The 27,874-nt window shown below is 36.6% G+C and overlaps 1 long non-coding RNA gene across 11 annotated transcripts in view; it reads right to left on the bottom strand.

The window, feature by feature from the left end:
* LOC138688945 (uncharacterized) overlaps positions 1–27,874 on the bottom strand; it is a 45,875-nt gene that overhangs the window by 6,870 nt on the left and 11,131 nt on the right. For 7 of the 11 annotated variants that reach the window (XR_011327732.1, XR_011327726.1, XR_011327729.1 and 4 more), the window contains 4 exons: positions 18,439–18,529; positions 15,209–15,374; positions 9,079–9,162; positions 707–5,743 (listed from right to left, as the gene is read on the bottom strand). This is a non-coding gene — a long non-coding RNA (uncharacterized lncRNA). Of the gene's footprint in view, positions 1–706; positions 5,744–9,078; positions 9,163–10,359; positions 10,443–15,208; positions 15,375–16,562; positions 16,636–18,438; positions 18,530–27,874 lie in introns of those variants that run through there. The other 4 variants (XR_011327725.1, XR_011327727.1, XR_011327730.1 and 1 more) reach the window with 4 other exon arrangements.

Here is a 27,874-nt window from a genome sequence, read left to right as displayed (position 1 = left end):
TAGTGCCATTAAGAGCTCCACTGGCAGAGACTCATGTCATTCCTAATGATTTCTATAAATACACATCAGCATTGCTATACAGTCACATTATCAGTCACATGTTCCACTCCACTGCAGCTTTTGGGGTTTCTAGGGTTTTTTATTCTATTTTCCAGACAAATCTGCTCTGTGCCTGAGACAGTGATACCATCATTTCTACAGCACTACGATTTAAACAAGGACTGGATCTAGTTAGAGAATGGTGTTCTAATGCTGAAGCATGCAAGACAATAAGAACTTTTTTTGCTGGCGATCTGCAAATGTCATTGTGCAACCACAAAGCTATTAATATTATTATTTAAATATAACAAGACAGAGAATAGACAAGATAAGAAGAGAAAAGAATGGAAAAGAAAATTTAAAGAAAGAAAAAGCAAAGCAGAGAAAAGCGAAGCGAAAAGCAAAGCAGAGAAAAGCAAAGAGGAAAGGAAAGGAAAGGAAAGGAAAGGAAAGGAAAGGAAAGGAAAGGAAAGGAAAGGAAAGGAAAGGAAAGGAAAGGAAAGGAAAGGAAAGAGAAAAAAGTAAGAAAAGCTACTATAGTAGCAGAAGACTGAAATTATCTGTCTATAACCCAGACTTCAGTGTAGCAATGAAATATCCAAGCTAATTTTAAATGATCAGAAACAGTGATAAAAGGAAGGTTTCATATAGGTCAGTTTTTGCTTCCGCTTCCACTTCCACAGGACTGTAGCTGACTCTCCATAGCAGGATATATTTCATCTAATGGTAGATATCTACAGATCAGCTTCTTCTCCAGGCTTCCTTAATAATCTTTTTGACTATTAAGAATAATGAGAGTAGTCAGATCTATCTTAATGCAGTTGACTAAAAGAACTCTTTTTAGAATATAATTTTTCTGACATATTTCTCTCCCTTAATCTAAACTGAACCTGGGAGGACAGGCTCAGGTGCAGAGCTCTAGACTGTAATCAAAATTTAGTGAATTAAATTCCACCTCAAGGCCAATTACATATGTGAGGTCTGAATTCCAGCATAATCAATTAAAAGATTGACATTGACATGAATTACCTTGCATAGACAGTGTGGCATCAATGAGATGAAATTACCCATAAACTCAACACTCTAAATATTTACCTTTAGCAGAGAACTTATAAAATACATTTTAGTATTTAACATTTATAGTGTTCTTTTACTTTCTAATCCAAAAATTTGTCAGAAAGGCCACACCAAAATGGCTTACCTTCCACCTAAATAACTATTTGTATCCAACTTGTTTCCTGACTTAAGGCAGTTTCATGCTCACAATTTTACTTCTTTTTGAAGAACCTCAGAAATGTATTGTTCTTGCCAGTTCTTCATTCCAGGGGCAGGATTTTTATGGAATTCAAGCCTCTCAATATAGATCTCTAAAGCAATTTGTCTCTATCAATCTGCAAACTCTCTCTCCTTTGAAGTTTAGTCTCACAGAAGGTTCAAAGCATTTTCAGTGTTAAGACAGGTTGTATAAGGCCATAGCTTGATGACATAATAAATATGGATCTGGAGAGGAGACAGAGAGAAGCAGAGGAGCTGGAAATGGACAAGAGCTTCTTTTTTCTGGCAGCAAAGTTGTTAAATAATTTCATCTTTATTGTATCATTGCTCACTTTAGGCAAATGAGAAATGGAACAGAAAAGGAAGGAGACATAATAGCAGGTTAAATGTTTATATGAGCTAAGAAATGTTTCCTGCCTTAAGGACTGGCAGCACCTCAGCACTTCCAGGATGGAAGTATCAGAGTCTCCAAGTGGAGCCAGTAATTACCAATGCATCTCATATACAGGCCTTGTTGGAACTAAGTTAGATGAAAGACAGATGAGGACCAAGGCAGAAACACTGGATGAAAATGTTTTCTTTAAAAGATAAGAAAAAGGTAGACACGGAATGTGCTTGGACATTTTATATAAACGTATTCTCAATTTATATTACATGGAACTGTTATACAAGAGTGAGTTGCAGCAGCAGAAAGTATCACTTCAAAACTCAGTATATGGTAAACCAGGTTTTCTTCTATGGAATTAAAGCAAAAATCATAACCAGGAATTAAAGCAAAAATCATAAGCAGTAATAAAAAATAAGAAGAGTCTTGACTATTTAAGCACAAAGTATAGTTTAATTTCTTGCACATCACATAAATTGGCATTTGTGTCTAATCCTATGGGGTGATGTTTTCATTTATAAACCTTTATTATAATTATTTAAATTAAACAACAACAACAATAACAACAACAAAAGAGGAGTTTTATATGAGCAATGTCAAATCATAGAAAATCACAAAAAACTTAGACTGGAAGGGAGCTCTGTCTGTCATGTAGTCCAGCCCCCTGCTCAGAGTAGGACTAATTTCTGAGTTAGATCAGGTGGTTTGGGTACAGTTTGATTTTGAAGATCCCCAAGGATAGAGATTCCCCAACCTCTCTGAGCAGCTTGTTTCCTTTCTTAAATAGGTGCATAGTATATTCTTTATTCCCTATAACTAGTCAGCATTCTTATTGTTGCAACCTGTCACAGATGTTTTTTGCCTTCTTGCCTCTGAGAAGGTTTTGGCTTCTACTTCTCTATAAAAACTCTTCAGGCATGAAAACTGCAAATAGGTCTCCTGTTAGAACAAACACAGATCTCTCAGCCTCCCACTATGTAGCAGTCTCCTAAACATCTTAGTGTCCTTCCACTGGACTCTTCAGCTTGTCAATCCTTCTCTTACTTGGTGACCCAAAATGGAACACAATATTCCAGGTGAAACCTCATGAGTTCTGAGCAGAAAGGGATACCTTCCTCTGGTTATGCTTGTCCTGTTGCAGTCCAGCATGCAATTAGCCTTTATCGATACAAGGACACTGCAAATTTGTCTGCAGACCACCCATGCTGTTTTCAGGAAAGCTGCTATATAGCCACTCAATTCATAGTCTTCGCTGATCCATCCCAGATGCAGCACTTTGCGTCTTTGCTGAAACTCATGAGTCTCCTTTTGATTCATTCCTCCAGCTCACTAAGGTCCCTTTGAGCAGCAGCTCTGCCTTTCAACATGACTGCTCCTGCCATTTGTGAAGGTTTTAAACAGCATTATCCTCAGTACTGACCCCTAAGAAAGGCCACCAGTTGGGAGCCAAGCAATTGACCACCACTCTCTGAGCCCAGCAGTTCATCTAGTTTTCCGCACACCTTGTAGTCCACCCGTCCAATTCATATCTCCCCAGTTTGGCTACAAGGATTCTCCGGGATACTGTGCCGAAAGCCTTGTTAGAGTCAAAGTAACTGACACCCACTGCTTAACAAGTTACATCATCATAAAAAGCAATCGTGATCAGGCTCAATCACCAGGTGAAGCCCTGCTGGCCAAGTCACCTTCCTGTCCTGCAAGTGCCTGTAACTGGCCTTCATAAGGATTTGCACCACAATTTTCCCAGGGACTCAGTTGAGACAAGCAGCCAACGGTGTCCTGGACTCTCCTTCTTGTCCTTCCTGAACATGAGCATTACCTTTTCTTTTTCTGTGACCGTGACCTTTGAAAGCAAGTCATCGCCATCATCTAGCTATGGGCCCATGTGGTCTTCTCTTTGCAGCTGATGATAAGCTGTTGTTTTGCCTTTAACATTCTTCACCAGTTCCAAATCCAGACAAATCAAGGTTTGGTCTTCCTAATTCAGTCCCTGTGTGCCTGTGTGATCCATCTACATTCCTTCTGGGCAGACCCTCCCTGCTTCTGCCCTCTCTGCATTTTCTTTTTGTATTACCTCTGGGATTCCCCATTCAGCTAAGCTGGCATCCTGCTATTCTTCACAGAGAGTTTCTCATAAATAACAGTTTTATATTACAATAGACTGTTTTTCACAGCTTTCAGTCACAGGGGCAGATACTGACATCAGTTAATCTGCTTAACTCCACTGAGTTCAGTGAAGGTACTTTGGTTGGTGTCAGCTCTGAATCTGGGTCATTCATAGAGTTTTAATCAATTATGATTTACAGTGATGAAATGGTATTGTTCATGACACTGTGCAAAATGTATTTAGAATGTCTTTTACACAGTACTTTGGCATAAGAGCTGATACACTGGAGCACTAAAGAAAGAATATGTGATTCTATGAGGTACATGATTGCATTTTGCAATGTATTCCCTAGGTTGCATTTTTTGGTATGTTAGAACATTATTGCATTGCTGCAGAATACAAGTAAAATTTTTAGAATACTTACTTCTAGTTTAGTTTTAAATTTAATATTTAGTTTATTTTATATTCATAAATCTGTCCTTAATATGTATATACGTGCTACGTCCTTCTTAGTCAGTAACAGGGATCTACATATGTCTATAGGCACAGATACAAAATTACCTCCTCTGTGTGCTCAGGAAATGGAAAAGAAGATATAGTTACATATTCTGCACAATATTTTTTTCAGTCTATGGTATAATCTCATATTACTGCAACTGTGGTTTTCACATACACAGTCCTTCATTTGAACAAAACAATAATGGTTTGCAGAATTTTGCAATTATAAATTTAAGTATCCAATGGCATATAATGCATCTTTATACATAAAAAATTTCAGTGGCTCTCCTTGTATTACTCTCTCTAGCTATAAATTTGGTTCTGTTCCTTATAAAAACATGGAAATATAGGACTTGAAGAGATCATATTCATACTCACTAGGTCTAATTGCAGTCTTACATCATACTAATTTTACTTCTGTAGTTTTAGTATTATTTTACGCCTATCAGTTGACATCAGAACATCCATTGTGATAACAGCAAAGGCAGCATTATGTCTGATGGGATCAGGTTTAATATCAATACTCAGATCTACCAGTCTAGCTGTGAGAGAATACTAAGATTCTGTTTCACTCTTCAGTGCAATTAAAATCGTTAGGTACTGGCAGAGTAAACAATTGTATATTTTTTCTGAGCTGCATTTTTAATTAATTATGGGGTAGGATAAAAAAAGGTCTAATTTAGCTAACATTTAACATAACTTCAGTGTGCAACTTTGAATAATCTTAGTTTCACAGATTTTTAGACCACCATTTATTGTTATAATTAGATACACAATGGAAAGACTAAAGAAAAAAACCAGTTTTTTTTTATTCAGTTCACACTATTAAATTAAGCTGTACAGAATTTTAAGAATGGATAGAGTCTGTATCTGGCTCTTTGTGAAACACAAGAGGGTTTCCTAAATTGCCTCCAGAAGTAGGGTACTTCAGTTTACTGAAGCTGGCCAGTCCTGGTATCCAAATGTGACTCTCCCAAGCAGGGAGTCTGTGCAGCTATTGTCAAAACCATGTTTGTGTAAGCACTGGTAGCCTGTTAGTTAGCATGAATCTCTGTCACAATAACCGTGGCAGTACCTGTGGAAAAACAAGTCAGTTTACGATTATCGTCTTGATTATACATATTGGGAGACAGGACAATGCAAAACACAGAAGAAACCTGACAAAAGTAGATAGACGGGTGAGTAAATAAATAAGTAAGCTTTGCAGCTTCTCAGCAGTCCTGAAAGGAGAACAGTTCTTTATCTCCTGCCTGTTTTGCTCCCAGGTGTTCTTTTACATCTTTCTCCGAACACGTCACGTCTCCCGCACTGACAGTGGTACGGAGCACCTCCCTGTGCAGCACAAGCCCCTGGGTCTCCCCCGGGACAAATTCTGCGTGACAGCTGTGGAGCCTGCTCAGCCTCAGCCCAAGGCTGAACGCAGGGCTTTCTGTGACATGCTATTCAAAAGAGACTAATGTTGCCAGAGTTTTGGCAGCTCGACCTTAACACTGTAACCTCTCAGCCTGCACTCCTCATCAAAAAGGACCCCAAAGTGCCCTAAATTCTCCAACAATTGCACTGCGTCCAGATCCATCTAGCTAGTTTAAATCAAAGCAATCCCCACATAGAAATATGCTGCATTAAACTAATGGACGATTTGCTCCTAATTATATAGACAAGTATATACCCAGCATTAATAATCTGTAAAAATATATCAGCAATTTACATGTTCACTAGCAGGCAATTAGAGTCGGGTTATTTTAAAAACACAGAAAGAGTTTTATTGATTCCTGATGTTTGGCTTTTATATTGTTATTTACAGTGCTTGCTTCAGTTGTTGAGAACTGTCTTCTTTTACGGCTTGGGGGAGTGTGTGTGTGTGGAAATAATCCCCTTGTATTTAAGGTATTTTTGTGAACTAGATGGGAGCATAGTGTATTATTCCTGGACAAGTGCCTTGGGAAGAGCCTAAAAGAAGATGAACTATTGACCTGACCCAAAGACTATTAAGTCAAAGAAGGTGTTTGCACAAATTTAATGTTCTTATAGATGGTATACAAGAATATTATGCTTAATTTGTGAACTATACTTTCATCTTGCTTTCCCACCAACACAAAAGCATTTGGGGTTTCTGGAGCTATAAGTCAACCACCATCACTGTTTAATTTTACATAAGTGAACCTAGGTCCACTAACGTTGGAATCACCCCACTTGGCTTCAGCAGTGTTTGCAATTTCAGCCAAGATGCAAACTTAGTTTTCCTCTTTGAAGTAAGTGGAGTTAAAGACATTTATACTAACTAAAAACCTTGTATTACTATCAACAGGTGCAGCTCATCTGTGAATGGATGGTACATAGTAATGTATCTATAGAAGGGGAAATAATTTTTTTTACTTTACTAACAGACTTTAAGAGAAAAGAATGTTTGGTCAAGGTAACCAAGAGGATCTGGTATGAAATATCAAAGGGGTTTGGGGGGGGGCATGGTGGGTTTTGTTGCTTTTTCTTTTGTACTGTTATTTTCTACAATAGGAGAACTTTGTGCAACAATTTTGACAAGCCCTTTGAGCATTTACATCTTTCAGCTGCAAGGTAGCACAATTTATATCCTCTAATTATTTCCAAGGTTTGCAAATGGCCCCTTTGTTTGTGATAGGAACCTTCCATCAGATACATAGATCATCAGTGTGTGCTAAAACTGCATCCTTGCAAAAGTGGCAGGATCACAATTTAAATGTTTAGACTCGATCTTTGGTAATGATTTAATTATACTCATATTTTGTCAGGCATCTAGAGCTAGCACATTCATTTGAATAGGATTTGTACTGGACTTTGAGGAGGGCTAAATATTATTATACATGCTGAAATACATTTCAGAGTAGTCTCCTCCTGGCATCTAAGTTTTATCAGCCAGATCCTACAAGAAAGATCATACTTCTTTTATTTGCACTTCTCTTCTATTAAACTGAAATGATTACACTGTTAATACATACTGTAAGGTCCTTTCTTCTACAACAACAGATACAGACATGCTTTACTTTACATGGCATGATTGTGTATCATTAGAATCAGCTGGACTATTTACATGGCGTAACATTAGATAAACATATAATTCTTTGCTGGGCTGAGGCTTAACTTTATACATAAGTCCCTAATTCATCACAGCATTATAAAGTTCCACTGACTTTAAATGAGTTACTTGTAACACTTAAATTATAAAAAGAGATAGAAAGCAAAGAGGAAAGGTAAAATCCTTCAGACTTAGGCAGATGCTTGGCAGGGACAAGTTTACAACAAACTGTTGAAGTCTGGCAAAATTATAACAGGATGACAAAAGGCAACATACCTTCAAGCATTAGGCAATGTTAAATGGATTTTGCTGCTGCCATAATGATAATTAGTATGTAGAACAAGTTATAAAAAAATCAGTAAGATTAATAATATATTATTCCCCCTCTTGCATGGTTACAGGAATACATTTGGTATTAATGCTAATACATTTAATTTTATGGATTAATTTGGAGTCAGTGCAGAAGTAATGGACATTTAGGAAATTGTCAGTTTGTAATTCCATATGTTTAGTATTAAAATAAAGTGCCTCACACTGGTACTCTGGTAGATGTCACTTCACAGTGAATTAAAATTGCTTCAGACCTCAAGAATCAAAGAATTCAAAATTATTCTGCTATATAGTCTCACTCACAGATATAATTAAAGGTCTGTCAGCACTTTCATTACATAAAGCCATTTTTAAGCACTTTTTAAGTTGGCCATGACATTTTGCTTAAAGCTGGAAATGGGCTGTGAGTTTCCTGCCCGGGAGTGAATTTTTGTTTCTTATGAATGTAATTGGAATCAGATTATTTTCCTGTGTTTCCCGTCCACGACAAAGGGGTTAAAGAACATTGTCTGTTTTTCACGTTCCTCCCACACATACAAAACAGCTCTGTGCTTCAGTTTAGCACCTTGCAGATAATTAGATTCCATCGGCACATAAGCAAGTAAAACAGATCCAGGGCACAGGCTAGATGACTGGCCCATAGACATGTGTACTGTTTAATACACAACCCTGGTATGGTTTTTGCCCACCCCAGCTAGAGCTTTCCCAATGTTCAGGGGCACTTCAGGGAACACCACAAGCTAAGGGCAGTTTAGCTGTAGCCGTGCAGTTATGGAGGTTTGGGGGAAAGAATTTAGTCATAACTCAGATGTAAACTATGACAAGACATTTGGCCCTAGGGCCTGAGAAGAACCTCATTTTATTTGCCATTTTTTAATAGATGGCGGGTAGATGAGACTGTTTTATTTACCAGTATAGACCTACTCCTAGCATACTTCGCAGAGACAGGCTGGTCAAAGATGTTTCCAATACTGCATGTGCTCACCATGTTAGCTGGTACATAGTGGTCTAGGACCATTTTAAGATATCGATTTGGTTTGAGCTTAATTCTAGATAAGAAGAAACCATTTTCCATGGGAGGGTCAAAACACAGAATAAAATTGCTCAGCTATTAATACCACTATTTATACAAAATGCATTATTAGTTAGGCAGAGCTTCAAGAAAATCAAAGGGTGAGATTATGACAGAATTATTTAAAGAAGGACAGTTTACAGATATGCTGCTTAATTGACTGTTGTGGGCTTTGGAGACCAGAGGCAAGACGAATATATGCACAGTCAACTGCCAAGGAATCCTTTGAAAGGAAAGTGCTTGCTCATTCCCAAGAGAAATCATGAGATTGTTGAAGAGGTTAAAGGAGCTCAGCATGCCCATCCTCCATTCAGACAAACCTTTTCCAGTATATGGAGTATTTCCAGCACTTCTCTCATCACCTTGAACAGCAATCCAAGTGGAGTCACAAGTTCTTCTCACGACTGAAAGATAAGCAGCACAGACTTTATTTATGAGCAAGTGTCATCATAAATCAGGAAATATGACTGAAACACTCACTTTAATTTCATTAGTAGTCAGAGTAATTTTTTAATCAAAAAACTCCAAAAAAATTAAATCCTTGGTGAGAAGATTACTGTATCCTGTTCCACCTCTACCCTTGCATAAGAAGGTAATTAGGTATTCTCTGCGAGGAACTGTTTTGGAAAGGTCAACACCATATGCTTAAAAAAGAAAAGCTATCAACAGCAGGAGATTGGTCTGTCTTATAAATATACCAGTAGCATTGTAATACAACTTTGGACACACTCTCTGCCTGGAAAATAATAATTAAAAGTAATATAGTGTCACCAGTTCACCTAAGAGAGAAGGAAATTATCCACCTGCACTCAGAATGAATATCTGTAAATAAATGCAGTGGCTGAAGAACCCCAGTCATAGAAGTAACACTGTTGTTATCAGAAAAAAACAAGGAAAAATCATAGACCATGCTCCTTCTGAAAAAAATAAGGATAGGCACTTGCTTATAAAATTGGGAGCAAAATAACAAAAAGAAAAAGCCACAAACAAACAAAAATGCAAGTAAAGAAAGAGCAGAACACATGACCAAGGATCAGTGGAAATATAGTCCTTTCCACAGATGCTTTACACCCAAGGCACATCAGAGGTATGAGGACTGAGAAGGATTTAGTAAGAACCAGACAGATAACAAGGTATGCTTTCCCTTCAGAAAGACCATGGCAAGCTGGATCTACGTTTACTGAGTAGTGGTGATGACCTGGAGGAGCAAACAGCCGGGCTCAGAAGGGGAATTCTCCATTGGAGGTTGCTTTGCTAGTGAAGCTAACTCAACAATTAAAGAAATAACAAGGATTTGGCTTGAGACTGTCACTCCAAGTTAATGGAAACTCCAGATCTAGTGAATTATGGACTCCATCTGCTGTGATTGACTCTCAGTGAGTTGGAATTAAATATAGACTGTGTCTTACGCAGATAAGCCATGTGTTTTTCTTGCTATTTTTCCAATTTTCATGAGAATACTTAATGCAAAATGCAATGTTGATGTTTGTCTGACATTCTAACTGATTATGGGGTGACATAACACAGGAAATTTCTGAAAAGAAAGAAGTTTATTGTCTACATTCTTTGAAATAGCAGGTACTTTTGCAGTGGTAAAATACCTTCTCTTGCAGTCACTGCCTCAGACTTCGGAAGCCCCCTGGTGAGGAGCAGCAAGACTGTCCTAGTTCAAGGAGACTGTAATCTAATGGTACCACAATGAAAGTTATTATGAATAAATAAATAAATGAGTTGATAAACCAGAATTGCAGTTCTTAAAAGTTGTTTTGAGGTGTCCTGTACAGAGTCAAAAAGAAAGCAGAACACAAGACTCAAGGAACCATTGAAATAGGAAGAGGCCTGTTTTGATCATTTGAACACTGACTGTAGCATCGTATGCCAGGTCATGTAAGGAAAGTATGCCAGTTCATGTGAGTTCCTACATGAACTGCTAATACTGTTTCAGATCTTGGCAGCATTTATTTACTCCTTCCCCTGTTTAGGAGTGAAATTTAGCAGTAAGCATGGAAGTTTTTCCAAGTAATAAAGAAGGTGATTTTGCCTGTTTAATAGTTTTCGAACAGCCTCTTGTGACCTATGCAATCATTAAACAGTCCAGCAAAATCTTTTGCAATTGCAAGATTGTTTTCCTTTACCCTGGTCTGAAATCTGCACAGATTTTGTTTTACAGTATACTATGTAGATACAAGGTAAAGCATGGAAACAGGAATATTGCTTTACCATGTGGCTTGTGAGTGTGAAGGGGTCTGGAAATAACCTATAACTCAAAACATGAATCAGGTGGCTTTATCTGTAATTACTCACTATATTTTTCATATTTTGTTATTATCTGAGCTAATCTAAAAGCTAACTGAAAGGAATCTGGCCTCCATTGTTTACTGTACTGTTTGAATACTTATTTCATTCGGGCTCTGGGATTTAATTTATAACTCGTTCAAAAGGGCTTTTTGTTCTTAAAATGTGTGTTTGCCACTATTGAATTCCTCAAGTTGCATTTCCAAAATGAGAAAAAAAATCGCCAAGTACATCTGAGATCTGGTCCTGGGACTAATTAGGAATGCAAAGGATCCACGCAAAATGTCCTTTAGGCTTTGGAAGAAAGCTGACGTCAGAGGAAGATTAGGCATAGCATGGCTTCACCCTCCCATGGCCCAACACTTCTAGAAACCTTCCCATCTGATAGTAGAGACAAAGTGGAGAACAGGGATGTAGCTGATGCTGATGGAAACAATTTCATTTCTTCATTTATGCTCATAAGGAGTTAGCGAAGGGCTGTTCTGCACATGGGCAGCTATTTTAAGCTCACATCATTGTGCTCATTGAGGACTAGAGAACATGAAGAAAAAAGTGCATGAAAAGCATCATAATCTTCACTGAATTTTTAATAATTCAATCTTTTTATCTAAATTCATGGCATATTATAGATAAAAGAGGAACGTTATTGACTCCATGAATTCCTCTTGATTCTTTCAACTCCACTTTTTGGAAGTTAAATGTGGTGGTGGCTGTAGGACAGAGACTCAGCCAGCATATATTAAAGTCAATAGAGTGAAGCTTACTGACTAAGGAATCCTTTACTTCTCCATTAAGTTTATCAGGAGTTTACGAGTTTCATGAATTTATGATGGGTTTTTATGCACCATCCAAGGTAACTTAGGGTGTCATATGTGCACCCTAAGTACCCACTTAGGTACTTACCCACTTACAGTGGGTACCCACTGTACCATGAAAGCAGCAGATACTTTAAAATGTGCAGATTTTGAATCTCAAACAAGTTGTTCTGAATCCCACCTTTGAGAATATATTCTTTTATTACTTCACCAGTTCGAGTATTCTAAGTATGTTAAACAGTACTTTAATAATTAATTTTATAACACAGTTTATAGATAATAAATGTTCAGTCTCTTGGAAAGATGTATCATATGAAACAGCTTAGTGAAATGAAAAGGCATGTTTTGACTCTGTCACAACCCTCCTGTGACACAGAGATTGGACAGTGTTTTCCTTTTAAGTCTATATAACATTATCCTAGGTATGGTAATATGAATACTACTATCTTAAATAAAATGAAACTTCAGCTTAAGCTTCATGATGGTGTATTCCAAAATAAATTAGCTGTATTGCATATTCTTTCTTAAAATAAGTAGGTCAAGCCATTGTTAAAGTAATACCCCTTTATTACTGTTAATAATCACTGATTGTCTTCTCCAGTCCTTAGCCAGTTTAATGCTATTTTCTTATTTTCAAGCCAACAGGCTGATTGGCAAGCAAATCACACAGCTGCAAGGCCTGCTAACTTCAGCTTAAACTCTGAGTGTTCAACTCTTGAAAATCAGGTCAGACGGCTGAGGTCAGAGTCTGGACTGCTATCAGTTCCCTACCTTCCTAGTTTAGACTGTGTTAAAGAAAAAACTCAGACCAGCTGACTGAAGAAGTCTTCTCTGGCTTTGAAGCTTATAGAATTATTGCTAACAATTCCCCCCCCCCCCAAAACACAAGGACTCAATTGACTTTTTTCAAGGTGGAAACAAGTGTAAATAAAAACAACATTTGGCCTTAACAGGCTGATTTACATTCTCTGGGTTCACGTAAATGATATTGATGCAAGAGGTCGTACTGAGGTCACTATTATTGAGCACAACTGGTCGGAATTGTTTTGCCAAAACACTTTTGAGTGAAGGAATATTATTCCATTTGTACTGAAAACTTTTCATTTTCCTGAAAGTTTCTGTGATGAAAAAATATTTCTGAAATTAAAGTGTTTTCACTTGGAAAACTGGAAATTTGAATTTGTTGTCATTTTTTTTATTGCTTCATTTGACTAGTCAGACACAAGTACAGGGAAAATAATTTTAAAAGTATAAACATAAGAAATTTCTCACAGTCTCTAAATACATCCAAAAGCAAAAAAAATGGGATTCTTTACTGAACAAACCATGGAGACTTTTCAGTCAGGAAACCTAACCGTTTGCAAAGTGGAAATTATAAATTCCAACTGTTCTACTCAAGGTTCAAAACTCTTCTCAGCTTGTGAGCTAAATATTTCATTCACTAATCATCCCATCTGCTGCCCCTCTAGTTCTGATTTCTAGATTCTAGTAACTTACTTTAATTTAAAACACAGCATCACTGTGCCAATACAGAGCAATATGGGACACACCTTGATGTCTTTTAGATCTTCAAAGACTATTAAGAGGGTGGATTTATATTAGGAAAGTTCTGTATCATTTCTTTTTTACAACAGTCTGGGCACTTCTTGTTGTTTAGCTAAGCTATACAGGAAGTCACTGTAAGTTAGAAAACTTACTCAAGAACTTGAATAAATAATAGGTTGGTTAACACCAACCAAGTTTGAGGCTATTGCATTTAACTTCAAGAAATATATGAAATAAGGACTTTAAAGTGAGCTATCTTCCAAGAAAAGCTATAGTCATTGTGGTTACATTGTAGGTCACATTCAATTCTCAGTTTTGAATTTGCAATGAATGTGTTCATTTTCATAGTCTGAGATTTCCATATCCTAAAACCAAAGTAGTATAGGTACAGCATAATTTAGTACAGATCCACTATTCTGTTTGTGTGTTATAACAGACAATATTTACCAAAATGCAAGAGAATATATTAGTTCTGATTAGATAATTCATTTTCACTTCCTAAATTACTCTCCATGTTTAATGTATACACGTGCACTCCTTTACAACATTTTCATTAAACAATTTTTGGGTGGGATTTTGATCTCTGTTACATAACTGAAACTCCATATTTACATCAGCATCTACATGCCTGACCACTAAGTTAACCAAAAGAGAAAACCAAATAATTGCAGCATTTTATTAGTCTTAAGATGTTGAAAAGCACCCCTTTAAAACCAGATAACATCTTACATCATGAAACAAAAGAGATGCTTCTTGAAGGCAAAATAATATGTTGAAAAGGGTGGTTTTGAAGTAATCATTGAAAATAACATTGAGATTATATTTCATTCATCTATTAGGAAGAACTCCTCAGACACTAGGAAAACCAGACTTTCTCATTTTATTTTCACTCTTAAAATCCAGAAGCATGATCGTGATCTAAAATGTCACCTTTAATATTCTTTTACTTTGGTATTAGTGTTTAATTGTAAATAACCCTTCATATTTTTAAATATTCCTGGCCTAAGAAGTGATAGATTGAACTTGATTGAGCTGTTTCCTATTGATTTGGTCTTGTTGCCTGTCCCACTGCTGGCCATGTGAACTGCTTCAGTTACTCCAGAGGTTAGCCATATTATTACAGTTTGCAGCAGTGCTATGGATATCACTGGCCAGCACATTTAAATTAATTATGTTTTCCTGAAGAAGAAATGGGACAAGAAACTAGGCCAATTATTCACTGTTAACCAGCAGAAACACATTCACACTAGTGGTCCCAAATGTTCCCTAGGCCTCTGTTTAAAATTAATCCATCAGAAAATCACATGGAGGATGCTCAAGACCCCCCTCCAATTATTCAAAATCATGTCATTAAATCAGACAAATGCTGGCACTGCAACTCAGCAGGCGCTAATTTAACCCATATGCTTTGGGACTGTTTCTACATCCTTTTGCCCTAGCCAGCATTTATGCAAGAATTATTTTCTTTTCCTATAAAATAAAATTGTATTATAAGATAACCATACAATTTTAAGCCCGATGGATTCTAAATGGAAGCTGGATAAATATGAAAAAAAAACCCCTTCATCTCAGCAAAACATAGAATGACTTCCTGGAGACTAATACTAAAGAAAGGAAGATCTAAAAAGGGCCAAAAATCTTAAGACTGGAGCATAGGCATGGAAGTCCAGCCACCATGGAATTACGCTCTATAACAAAAATAGTCAAGATAACTTCCTACAGATACATGACATTATTCTGGAAATACCCTACTGAAAATATTAAATGTGTGCCTCCATCTCATCCTCATAGTCACCTTTCTTGTCTTTCCACACTTCTCTATTCCATTTCTTCATGTTGTTTCTTTCTTGATTTTTTCCTGCTTGGTCACTTTTTTAATATCTTCCCATATTTCTCCTCTGTTTTATCTTCTCAGATTATTTCCCATTCTTTCCCATGTTTAGTATACCTTCCTTTGAAATCTGTGTGTGAAAGAAAGGGACAAAACAAGTTAAGGCTTAACATCATTTGGATTTTTCTAAAATAATGTTGTCATTATGCACAATGCAGAGTGTAAATAATCTATACATCAGCTTCTCATACTGTGACTGATTCCAAAAGGAATATTAATTAAATTATTACATTGATTTGTATATGACTTAGTAATGCAACTGTCAGATTTTTGGTATTTGGAAAAATAATAATAATAAAAAGCACTAAAGTTTGGGGTTTATTAGAATACTAATGAAGTGAAAAAGAATAAAAATGTTTTCCACTGTAGTCATGGCTAGTGACATTACTCCATTGGCCATTTACTATGTGGTTAAACAAGTTTCAGTGCAGTAATCCCAAGAGGACGATGCAGGAAGTATTTACCTACAGAAAAAAATGGAGCTGCATTATTTATAGTTTTGATTTGTGTTGTGATTGTGCCAGTGCATGATTTAAGAAGTTTATATGGGGGTTTTTTGGTTATTGGTTTTGTCTCTGTAACAGCAACTTACCATCTGGAAATGCTAAAAGTGCATAAAAGAAATAGGATTTATATGCAGAAACAATATCCCCCTCTTCAAACTTTCTTCAGTCTGGGCTATGCTTTTGTATGCAAGTTGCTCTTCTCAACTGTCATTTGGTTTTTGTTTTTGTAATTGGTCATCACCAAGAGACTCAAGTATGTAATTCTGTGAACGCTTCTGTGTATTAATGAGTGCTTCAGCTGATTAAAGAATAGGCCTCTTTACACGAAATTCAAGGGGTGTATGCAGTTCAGACTGAGATATTTTTCTTCATTTTTGTAAGCAAATTGAGAATTGTAAAGAACTTTTGTTTAAGAAAAATCAAAATGTAATATTACCAAAGAAAGCTCATGCCTTGGAGTCTGCAACTTTTCTATGAATTTGACATTCTTATCAATGCCATACAACTGAGAACAACAGTGAACTTGATAAAAGGTTGGTTACAAAATATGATGTCTGAGTCCAGAATCTTACTGCCTCAAGGGAAAAGTTGCCTCAGCCACAGGCTTTGGAATCTCATCTCAGGATAACAAGTCCTTTTGCTGAAAGAGTTTTTAAGCTCTCGCAGCCTGCTTGCCAGTAAAGTTCCTGAAGCCTTAACTGGGAAAGGTTTTCCCTGCTGCCTCTACAAAGCATTGGGTGACCATTAGTCACCTCTCTCCCTGATCAGTTATGCCCTGCCTGGTTGACATGCAGGTACAAAAGGCAGTGACAGAGCAGACAGAAACTGTAATTAAAGAAAGTAATTGATACATATTTATAGTCATTTCCATACGAAATTTCCAAAGGTGGACTGGGTGAACCAACAGTATGGAAAGCTGAGGGCTGGAGACTTTACAGAAGTGCCAGGGGGAGCAGAGGAAAGAGTTCAAACTAGTGGAGATTTGGAGGCTAAAAGGGCACAGACTGTGTAAGTGACACACTGCTGACGGATGGATGCATTTGCAGAATTCCCAGAAAACACCAGACAGAAGAGAGAACACCTTTAACTGGAGATCTGCAGGAATTTTTTTAATGCTTTTTGTCCCCCACTGTGACTCACAGCTGGGAGGGGAGGTTGGGTGTGAACTTCGCAGTGTATTGGCTCTACAAGAAGTGTTCCTGCTCAGCTTTCCTGCTCGGTTATCAAAGTGTGGTGTGACTACAAGACCTGTGCAGTCAGGAGTCTGTGCATATGGACCAGCACCAAAATTGCCCGTAAGCTGGTCCTGCTATGCTAACTTGAAAGTTACCAATTAGTTTAAAAATGGGAATACCCTGAAAAAGCAAATACTCCAGGTCTCAGTCAGGACCAACTGTAACCCCCTATCAGATGCCTATCTTCCTCAGGGGAGGTGTACGTTACTGACAGTCAAAAAAATTCCCCTGTATAGCTGCATTCCCCGGATAGATCATTAGGGGAAAAAACAGAGCTGAACATTTCAGCTGTGTTAGTTAAAACATGACTTAAATGTGCACAGTTACCAGAGCAATTAATGTGGTATAAGAACCCATACAAATTAGAGTAGCAAAGCCGTATGATAATTTATACAGTTTTTCTGAAGCTATTGACATTTTTTCCCTCTCCTCTGAGCAGCTGTAAAGCATTCTTTCATTCCCTTCCTGTGCCTAGTGAGATCCAGGAGGGAAAGCATCCTCAGCTTTGCCTCAGGGGACACATGGCAAGACACACTTTTGTGATACTGATACCTCCATGAAGATGAGTATATATTATCTAGTCACCAAAAGCTCCCTTCACGGTTAATGAAAAGAATTAAGCACCCCAATATGCGATTTATGAAATAAACAGGTAATGCACCTCGCAATTGCCTATTTTACTCCTTTGACTACGAATAAGGCTTATTTATCCCCAAACTAGACACCTAATAAGCTAAAATTCAATTAAATATTTCCCTGCATATGTTTTCTTCTCCATGTTTGTCTTTTTCAGGCGCTAAGAGTGTTGCATTCCATATGCTGCTTTGGGTTATTTTGTATTTGCCACAGTGAAGAGCTTCTGATATACAATAAATAATCATTCTGTGGTACTTCAGTTTTTTGACAAAATCCATTTAGAGGTAGCATCAAAAGTATTATGACTCAGTTTGAACCCAAATAAAATCAAATGACAGTCTCTCAAGTTTGTGCACTGGAATTGTATTTAAAATTTGTTTTTCCAGGCTGTGACTTTCCAAAGAATCTCGCCTCAATTTCAATTTTAAGGAGTTTGTAGTGAAAATGCATGTTAGTATATGGTTTTGGACTGAGAACATGCCTTTATAAATGCCATGTTCAGTTACATGTTAACAGCTTAGCTGCAAGGTAAATTTCATATATGAAAGCGGCCATGGAAATTGTTAGAGTAAATTCTTTCTGAAGACTTGCCACTCCTATTGTCTAATCCTCTTCCCCTCTCCGCGGGACTTTTATTGCTTAATATATCTTAAAGCAAAATCCGTCTTTAAAATCAATAGAAAGAAATAGGAAGAGTTTAACAAAGAAATCATCTTTTTGGAATAAACATTGTTTACAGATCATTTTGTAGTCTTACTTTGGGGTTGGTTTCATAATCCGGAGCTGGTTCAGAGGTTTTATAAATCATTCACTATCTGGATCCACTGAAAAGAATGTAGTTGTTTTAGCTAAAGAATGCAGCAGACAAAAATGAAAAACAAAATAGTTAAATGAGCAACATGATTTTTTTCCTTATGCCTTTTTAAAAAGTTCTCTTGAAAATAACATACTGTGAGCTAATATTAATCATATGAGGATAGATCATGTAAACAAAGCCTATCTAGTGATCTAATTCCAAACTTCAGAAGGACTGTGAATCCTGTTAAATTTTCATTTTTATACTTCCAAACCATTTTTATAATGTAACATTTATTTTTGATAATGCTCAGAACTATAAATCATTTTGCTTTACAACCCTTGAGCCTTAGGATTTATGAATACAGAAGAAAATCTGTTTCCTATTTGTATGCTCTACTGTTTGGAATTACATGCTAGAAGAAGAAAATCTGTCCTTATACAAATGTGATAACACAAAAATATATGAAGGTGCCCTTGCCTAGGGTATGACTAGTCAGCCTCAATTGGGCAAATCTGGTGTGTTATGTTACTTGAACTATATAACAATAAATAAAGTTCTTGGCTCACAAGAGAAGGAATGCTATTACAATATATATGGGCCATGTACTTCATTCTGTTTCTGCTTTGTGACTGTAATTCACTGTCAGACTCAAAGGTTGAGGATCAAGTGTTCCCAATCTAACATAAATTTATATCACCTTTATTCCCAGTGAGTTCCCAGTCTGGGCACTATTTGTCTTAGGGTGTAAATTCCTTTCTTTGGCTCAGACTAAAATTCTGTTGCGCACCTAAGTTACTGTGTTCCAATGGAACTACTATGCATCTATCAAGTATTGCTCACCTAAAAAAATAAGAATATTAATCAAAAAATTCCCAACCTCCTATAGTCGAAGGCAAAGGAGCTTAGTGCTTTTTAAATACAGCACAGAAACACACACTAAATGTATTTGCCTTTTCTGCATTAGTACAGAAAACCCCTCTATATAGCAATGGGCCTAACTTATAAAAAAGTTTTCTTTTGTTCCTAATATACTTTAAAAAATTAAATAATTTGGAAAAAAATGTATGCGGTTTATACAGACTGACAGAACTAGAATTCTACAGTGTTATAGACAATCAAGATGCTTCTGCAATCACTGAATTCTTTTATAAAGATATGTGACCTTTTACATGCTGAAGATTTAGATCTGTGAACAAGGAGAATGCCAAACAATATCAAAAGTCTATTCCGTTCAAGCTAGTATAGTGAAGAAAAATTAGTCTCTGAAGGCAGTGACACATACAAGAAAATCTAAGTGTCTTCATTTTACAGTCTCTTTTCCTATGGGATTTCATAGAAAAAAATTCAAATGTGGTTACTTGAGATTGCTTTCAATAACATTTCAAGAACATATCTTTGGACTTAGACATATCAACCATACTCTTGCTGGGAGCCAAAGCAATTTCACAAGAGCACTGTGAGCTTCACAACTCAGCCCTGGATTGACTAGGTCAAGAGAAGAAGGATTAGGAACATATGACACCAAAGAAGAAAAATCTCCTGGGTCAGTGGCATTTTCCTCTCTTTTAAGGTCCAGTTGTCCCTACATTCCAACTGAAACATCGTAACAGAAAAGAAAAAGTAAATGAAAAATACTTATTTTACAAAAGGGTAATTAAAGTAATTGACATTTTCAGACATATACATATATAATTAGCCAAAAATCCATTCTCAAAGCACACTTTATCACTTGCAACATATGTGCGTTATTGGGCTCTATGCTGAGTGAACACCCTAATACTTACATTTAAATGACATTTTTATTCAATAATCCATCTGCTCAAATGATGTTTCAACCCATGGCTCTCAAGTTCAGTTTGACAGACCTGAATGGCTACATCATCTTTCCAGGGATAACCCCCTCACTGTTTTCCACAAGGATTTAGATGGACTTCTGTTTATCTTAGGCTTTTCTCAGGGAAAATGGTGGAAAAAGAGCATGCCTAGGCTGCATAATGTGCACTGCACAGAAGTCTTGGAGTCCAGAAGTCTTTTCTGGAGAAGGCTCATATCACATCAATTTAGCAATTTTCCCATGTGCGTCTCCATCCAGGCATCCTCAATGACAAATCTAATTTCCAGACTTTCTTCAGGATATGGATCTCTTGCAAGAACTGTATAGACAGCTACTGAAACAGTATACATTTCAGGAATCAATACCGACATGCCTAGGCCATAAAATAAAAATAGGACAAATTACTGTGACTGAATCAAGTTTGTCTAATTTTTTGAAAGGTCTGACTTCATTTACATTGAAATATGCATTGCATTATAGTTGTCAGCACTAACTATCTATAGTTCTTAGGCAAAAGCTAACAAAACATTAGTTGATTTCAATTAAATTAATAAACCCCCCTGACACTGAATTTAATTAACTCCAAGAAGAAAAATGCATAAAGTTAAACACCCAAGCATAGTTAAATATCGTTGTCTAACAAAGGCCATATGTCATTTAAAGGTGGCACTGTATCAGGTAAGAGTCAGCGAAGAGACTGACAGCAGAAGTTGGGTGTTATACTTGTTTGTATTCATTCTTGAAATGCAGCCTTTTACTGGAATTATTTTACCTTAACACCTCTCAGAACACGAAGTCAAGAAGAAAAGAAGAATGAGGAGCTAGTGTGGACCTTCCAGATGCCTATTGTCAATTAAGAAATGGTCCTTTGCCTACCCTCTTCAGGATAGATAAAAATGTATTCCCACCGAACAACTACACAAGGCTCATCCCATTCCTTTTATTTATCATTCTACTCCTTTAGCTAAAAATTGCTATAGAAAATTTTCCTGCTGACTGCCAAGCTGAACAACTTTCTTATAGTGTGTCCCCATGATTTACCATGTGCCAGTGGCCTTTTTTCTTGTCCGAGACTGTATTCTGTAGCTCAGAGACTATTTTGTGCCCTCAGACACCTGGCACACTATAGTTCTGGTCCACTGGATCAGGTGCTACTTATGTAAGGCATTCATTCCTTTAGTATTATTAAATAAACACTCTGTCTGCCTAGCTAAATGCTCTGTGTTCATGGCAGTGGAAGAGTTAGCTGAAGGTATGCATAAAATATTGCATTTACCAAATTGCAAAGACCATTTGTACTGTGCAAATAAAACAGAAAGAGCCTATAGTAAGGGTTTGCATAGCATACTTTTTTTTTTGCACCCTAGAAAAATTCTCCAAGCCAAATCTACATTAGCTGCTACAGAAGATTGGCCTAATACCTAAAAGGAGAGGCCAGGGCACTTGTTCAAACAGATCCAGTACCCCTGGCTCTTAGCACAGCTAGCATAACGGAGATATAACCAGGCCATGTTTTGAAAAACAGCTGTGGAGTGAGGGGTTATGCAAAAGGCATGTATTCCAACTCTCTTCTTGGCAGGGGTGATTTCCAGATTCCCAGTTCCATTGCACTCCATCTAAATAGATTCAAGCTCCTTGAAATTTGTGTGACTATACCTAATTTTTCTCAAGAAGTTAGCTGAACAGTCATGATGAAAAGCAAGAGTAGGCATAGTAATATTACCTTGCATTGTTTATTTATCTTTAGCTGCCATGTAGCATGCTATAGGGCCTGCTTTTTGCTTGCCATATTAGCACAGTCTTCTATTGGTTGTGTCATTTCAGCTTTACCGTCTACAACATAGGCAACACAAGATTTATGAAAGGTCATATTTTATAAATCTTATCTTCCTTGTAGACATAGTTGTATCTCACACTGCTGTTCTCCTGAATAAACTTAGAAGTTCAATGCTAATTTGCCTGCTTGCATGGAAAAACCTGGTTTACGTTCACGTTATTCAGAAATATCATTAGTGTGTAGAAGGCAATAGAGAAATTTCCAGTGTCTCTCAATTCTCGAGGCATAGGATAGACTTTGGGCTTCTCAACTCTGTCAAACAGGCTAAAGAAGCATAATCCTACTTATATGGGTAGTTTGGGGTATGGTTTTGTTTTTCTGTTTGTTTATTTTGTGTTTTGCTCATTTTTTAAGGAAAATGAGCAAGATCTTGTTGAAATACACCATTGATTGCTACTACGATGGCAGCAATTTTAACTTTCCCAGATATTTAAGGATAACAGACTATTATTTCATTTTCTTTATTTCTTTTAAAATAAAATAAATAAAATATAAAACTACTACTACTACTAACGGCTTAGAATGCCTTATGGAAAAATCCATTTCAGAATGTTGCTTGTAAAGAGAACATATTAAATGCAGAAATCAAAGAACTTTTTTAGCAGTAGTCTAGTTAAAATCCACCAGAACTACTGAGACTGAAAATAAAATTTATCAATAATGTTTATATGGAAAGAGACATTTTAAGCATTAATAATGAATATAGCAGGTCTTGTGTTGCACAACCCAGCATGACAACTAAGGTTCTTTCACAGTGGAAAAATTTTCAGGTAGTCTAGAGTCAGCAAAACTGTTTTATATCATTTCCAGGCTCAAAGCTGAATATTCATCAAAGGTTCTAGCTAGGGAGTGTTTTGTGGTGAGAATAGCCAGAGGCTATCTTCCATTAACATCTTTTCTGAAATATTTGTGAGCATAAAATCCCAAACATCTTCACATTATTATTGCCAATGTTCTTTTTGGTGAAATCTGTGTTACCTCAGTAGCAGTAAAGTACAAAAGCAGGTGAGCAGATGAAAACAGTAGTATTAATTCTTGCTTTGGTACTAAAATTATTTTGGTACTGAAGTCCTTCGCTGAAATTTATTTTATCAAAGCAACAAAGAATCCTCAGAACCAAAGAAAATCCACATTTAAAGTTAAGAATGTGCTGAAAAAATAATAACTTTATCCTTGAACCAAAACCAAGAACATATTGAATCAAGGCTTAAATGCTGTAGATCTAAAAACTGAAATACTACAGAAGCTGGAAAAAATTCTCATTTATTTTGAAGATAGAAAGACACTGAAGTAAAATAAGATCTTAGCTGGCAGAAGTTTTCCAGAATAAAACAAATATGTTAAAGATGATGTAAGAAGCATGAGTAGCTGGATTGAAAACATATAGAATAAACAGAAGCTTATAACACTGTTTGAGAAACAGGAAAAAGACATCTAGGCTTCAAAGAATCATGCTAAAGAAAGGAGACAAATTTTAAATCTGTTCAAAAGAGATGACATTTCGGCAACTTTCTAGGGTGGTTCCTCAGCCACATCTCCTCCTCTTAGTGTCCTAGTTCTCCTGATTCTCAACAATAAACACCTGCCAAAATCAACCTGAAATCTATTTTCACAAAATACAAGATTACTAACTGAGTTAGAAGGACAAACCCAACAAAATGCTTTTAAAATTTTAAGAACCATGGTATTTTGGATTCTATCCATATGAAATACTGCTCTTTTTCAAATACATGAGTGCTTTTACTTGTATTAAACAGCTCTGGGAATTGTCACTGTCACGAAGGAGATTAGTGTCTTGCGCTCTTCTTATGGTATTTTCAACTTCTGAACCAGCCTGTGACTAAATTTTTATAATGAAAAACGTTTGCAGTACTAATGCTGACCTCATTTGTCTCTTAAATGTTAAATGAACTTTAACCTTATGAATCTAAAAATTCTTCTGTAAAAACAAAAATCTGATCATTTATACATAGAAATGGAAAATATTGGACTTACTAGTATCCAAGTAAAACACTGTCTGTAGAACAGAAAATGAACAGGTGATAACACTATTTGTATCTCTTTCTTTTCCTTTTAATCATATTAGATTTGTTCCAGCAGGTTTATTTTCAGTTACATTAATAGAATGCAAAGGAAGAGTCTCCCCCAAAGTTTTATTTGCTCTAGAGAAAGCACTACTGTCTGTTACTCCCAAACTGGAGTTTTGTAACTAGATTAATGTGAACATCTGTTTTACCAGGTAAAATGAGGTGTTTTGAATATTAAATAATGCCCTATTCTGCATACTTTGCATTTCTTAGTCATCATTACCAACAACTGCATTTCAGAATTCAGGACACTGAGGAAGGAAGAATTAGCTCCCTGAAAGAATAACTCTATTCTAAGTATTAAAGCTCTAGTCACTCTGTTGACTGATAATGAAAATGTCTATATGTGCATTCGCTTTTGAGTAATGTGAGTGGGCACGATGGGTACAAACTGAAACACGGGAGGTGTCATCTGACCATCAGCAAAAACTTTTTTACTGGGAGGGTGACTGAGCACTGGCACAGGTTGCCCATGGAGGTTGCGTAGCCTTCCTCTTTGGAGATATTCAAAAGCTTCTTGGACTTGGCCCTGGGCAACCAGCTTTTGGTGGCCCTGCTTGAGCAGGGAGGTTGGACAAGATGACCTTCAGACGTCTCTTCCAAACTCAACATTCGGTGATTCTGGGTATATCATATGTTTGTGCTTCTATTTTTCCAACCTTACTGGAAATTCCTGTTTGCTCTCTCTTTTCATAATGCTTCAAAAAGAGTGGGTAACAAATAATTGCATGCAGCAATTCTCTCTCAGCCATAATACAAGATGAGTAAATAAATTATTGCCTATATCACTTCTCTGTCACCATTTTCAATATTGTTATCTGTAGTGAAAACTCTTTAGATTGAGTGAAAAACTGGATAATTTTCATTAATATCTATTTTGGCTGTAAATCAAAAATAAAACCTGGTTTGATTTGATTTGGTTTTCAAATATTGTTCATAGCTACTCCAGTAAAATATGAGCAGTGCAGACACAGTTGTATCTGTCTCTTGTTTCAAGTTCCTCTAAAGCTATGTTTTGAAAAATGTTTCAGAAGTTCAGTCCAGGAGGAAAGTATTTTTCAAAATTCTGGGACTTATTTTAATGTTTTGCATAGGAAACCCTTTGAAAGTTAACTTGGACAGATTTGGAAAACTGGCCGAGGCCTAACTCTAAGGTTTTCCTATATGTTTTCAACATGACAACTTTAATTATTACCTCAATAGTTGATGAATTTTGATTAATACTAATCAATCTCAATATATTTTTATTTTTTAAAAAATAAATGTTTTATTTTAAGCCAATCCAGACTTATCCTTATCTAAACCTTTCACAAGAATGGACTGAAGGCCTCATTCCCATTCTATTTAGCTTTAACCAGTGTTCATTAAACAGATTCTGTTCTGAACTGTTTTTATGATAATAATAATAGTGGGAAGTTATTGATATGGTTTTCCACCTACACATGGAATATCATAACAATGGACTCAGTCTACATACTAACATGAACAATCTGAAGCTACTTTAAATTAAATCAGTAAGCCAGGAAAATAATTAATTCATCTCAGTTTCTAAGTGATTTGTTCCAATTCTGCTGTCAGTGGATGAAGATATGCTTCATTACAATGAGTACTAGTGAATTGGCAAGCTTTTCTGAGCATTCTCAAAGACAAGTCAAAATCTGACTGCTCGTAAAGCCTGAAGTTTCTCCTGTATAGGGAAGAGGTCTCCCTGGGTTACATTTGAGATATGTTAGCAGAAAATGAGTGGGATATTTTAAGACTTTAATTGTGTATTACTACTTCATTAGAGTTACAGACATTGCAGAATTGCCCCCGAGTCAAAACTAATGACCAGATTTTCACTTCTATACCTGATTTATCTTCAGTAGCACTCTCCCGGCCAGTGTTTGTACTCCAGGAGAAACCCAGCTGTACTTGCTCCTAAATGTTAATACAATATTGTCCCTTAACTGACTTAAAGCATGCCAGAAGGGATGCTTGCCTAGAAACATTCGCAGGGTCCTGTCCTAGGAGAGTCCCTGGATCATTTCTTGAAAGGCCATGATGTATGTCTGACATAAGGCCAGCAGGGTTTTTTTTCTCTCAGAAAGATCTTGTCATTCATATTTCCCCAGTTACAGAGAAAAGGGTTTGGGGGAAAAGCATCACCATTCACATGTTCCTTCAACAAATTTAGGATCATTTACATGCAGGGGTTTCAGGAAAATAGAAAGTACTTATTGTGAAATGCTTTCTTTCCCCATGGAGAAAACATTCTTTCAAGTTGTCAGTTCATACCTTTTTACCTCAGTTTCAGAACTGAATATGTTGTTATTTGTAATGACACTAGCACCTGAAAAAAGCATAGATAACCACACGTAGATAATTTGCATGCTTTCCTTGAGATCTGAAATGTGATTTTCCTTTAAAATAATATTTTAAAGGCTTTCACTTGCATGCCATACTCTTTGAAAGTGCACATTTATAAATGCAATTTCTGTGGAAAGTAATTAAACAGAATAAGGCAGAAGTCCACTGTATTAAGCCAAGGAAGACTCTTGGGGCACAGGTGGGAGGTAAGCTTTCCCTTTTCTCTCAGTGTAAGTTTCACATGTCTTTGTTTTGGATTGAGCATCAATGGCATAGTCTAGTTTAGGTTGTTCTGGACCAGTTTTTAATTATAAATTGTACTTTTAAACCTATCTTGGAACTGCATGTTTTAAGAAAGTAAAACTTTAGGAAGTGTGTGAGGGCTTGTAGAACTACGGCTCATTAAGGGCACTTCCGTGTACTTCCACTGTAAATTCTGCATAAACTTATAAAAAGTTTCCTTTCTTGAAATACCTTGTAGTGGAATAGGAGCATGCTGTACTTGATCATGCTTGTGGAATGTCTTTTGTAAAAAGAAAATATTTTGGAAGCTACATCCATGGAATGAACACAGATTCCAAATCTGACTCTGTCCAGTGAAGATGCTAGTCAGAAATGTACTTTAGAAAGAAAATTGGGATCTCACTCAAGTCAGTGTTAAATTCTTGTAAGTTGCCAACAGTTTGGTAAGATTCTTTCCTGCCAACAGCAATAGGATCATAGGTTCTGCTTAGTTCTGTGGCAACAGGTTTGATCTTACTGAGATTCACAGAGTTAGTGATAGATTTGAGATCAGCTGTAACCTTAGAAACCAAGATAAACAAAGAGACTTGAGCAAGTGAGCACCCTTCTAAAGACAGAGGAAGATAATGACATCTTTGTAACACAACAGCTGAACTGATCTTCACTTGTAGAAGTTCCTCCCTCCAGCATTAATTGAGTCTCTTAGCTGAACATCTTATTTAGGCACTGACTCGATGCACCAGACCAAACAGCTGCATCAGTTTAAGGCATAAACCCCTCAGCTTTCTGCTTTGGTTTTCTGCCAGAAGTTATGCAATGAGACTGGGGTAATAGAAGCAAATGTGTTTATGCCTCAGTACAGATTGATTGGTGCACCTCCATCACTCCAAGCTTCAGAGGTGCAAACACACTTTTCTTCTGTCACCCCATTTCAGATTGTCCAGCAAAGTGGTAAGGTAAAAGCTACCTTCAACCACAACAGCTAGATTTGCCAAAGGTTTTGGTCCTGATCTTTTTAGTAACTCACCTAAGATCCCTTATTGT

The sequence above is a fragment of the Haliaeetus albicilla genome, chromosome 14 (assembly GCF_947461875.1).
Source record: "Haliaeetus albicilla chromosome 14, bHalAlb1.1, whole genome shotgun sequence".
NCBI lineage: Eukaryota > Metazoa > Chordata > Aves > Accipitriformes > Accipitridae > Haliaeetus > Haliaeetus albicilla.
Note: the sequence above shows the minus strand (reverse complement) of the source record. Positions and strands in the feature narration are given on the sequence as shown.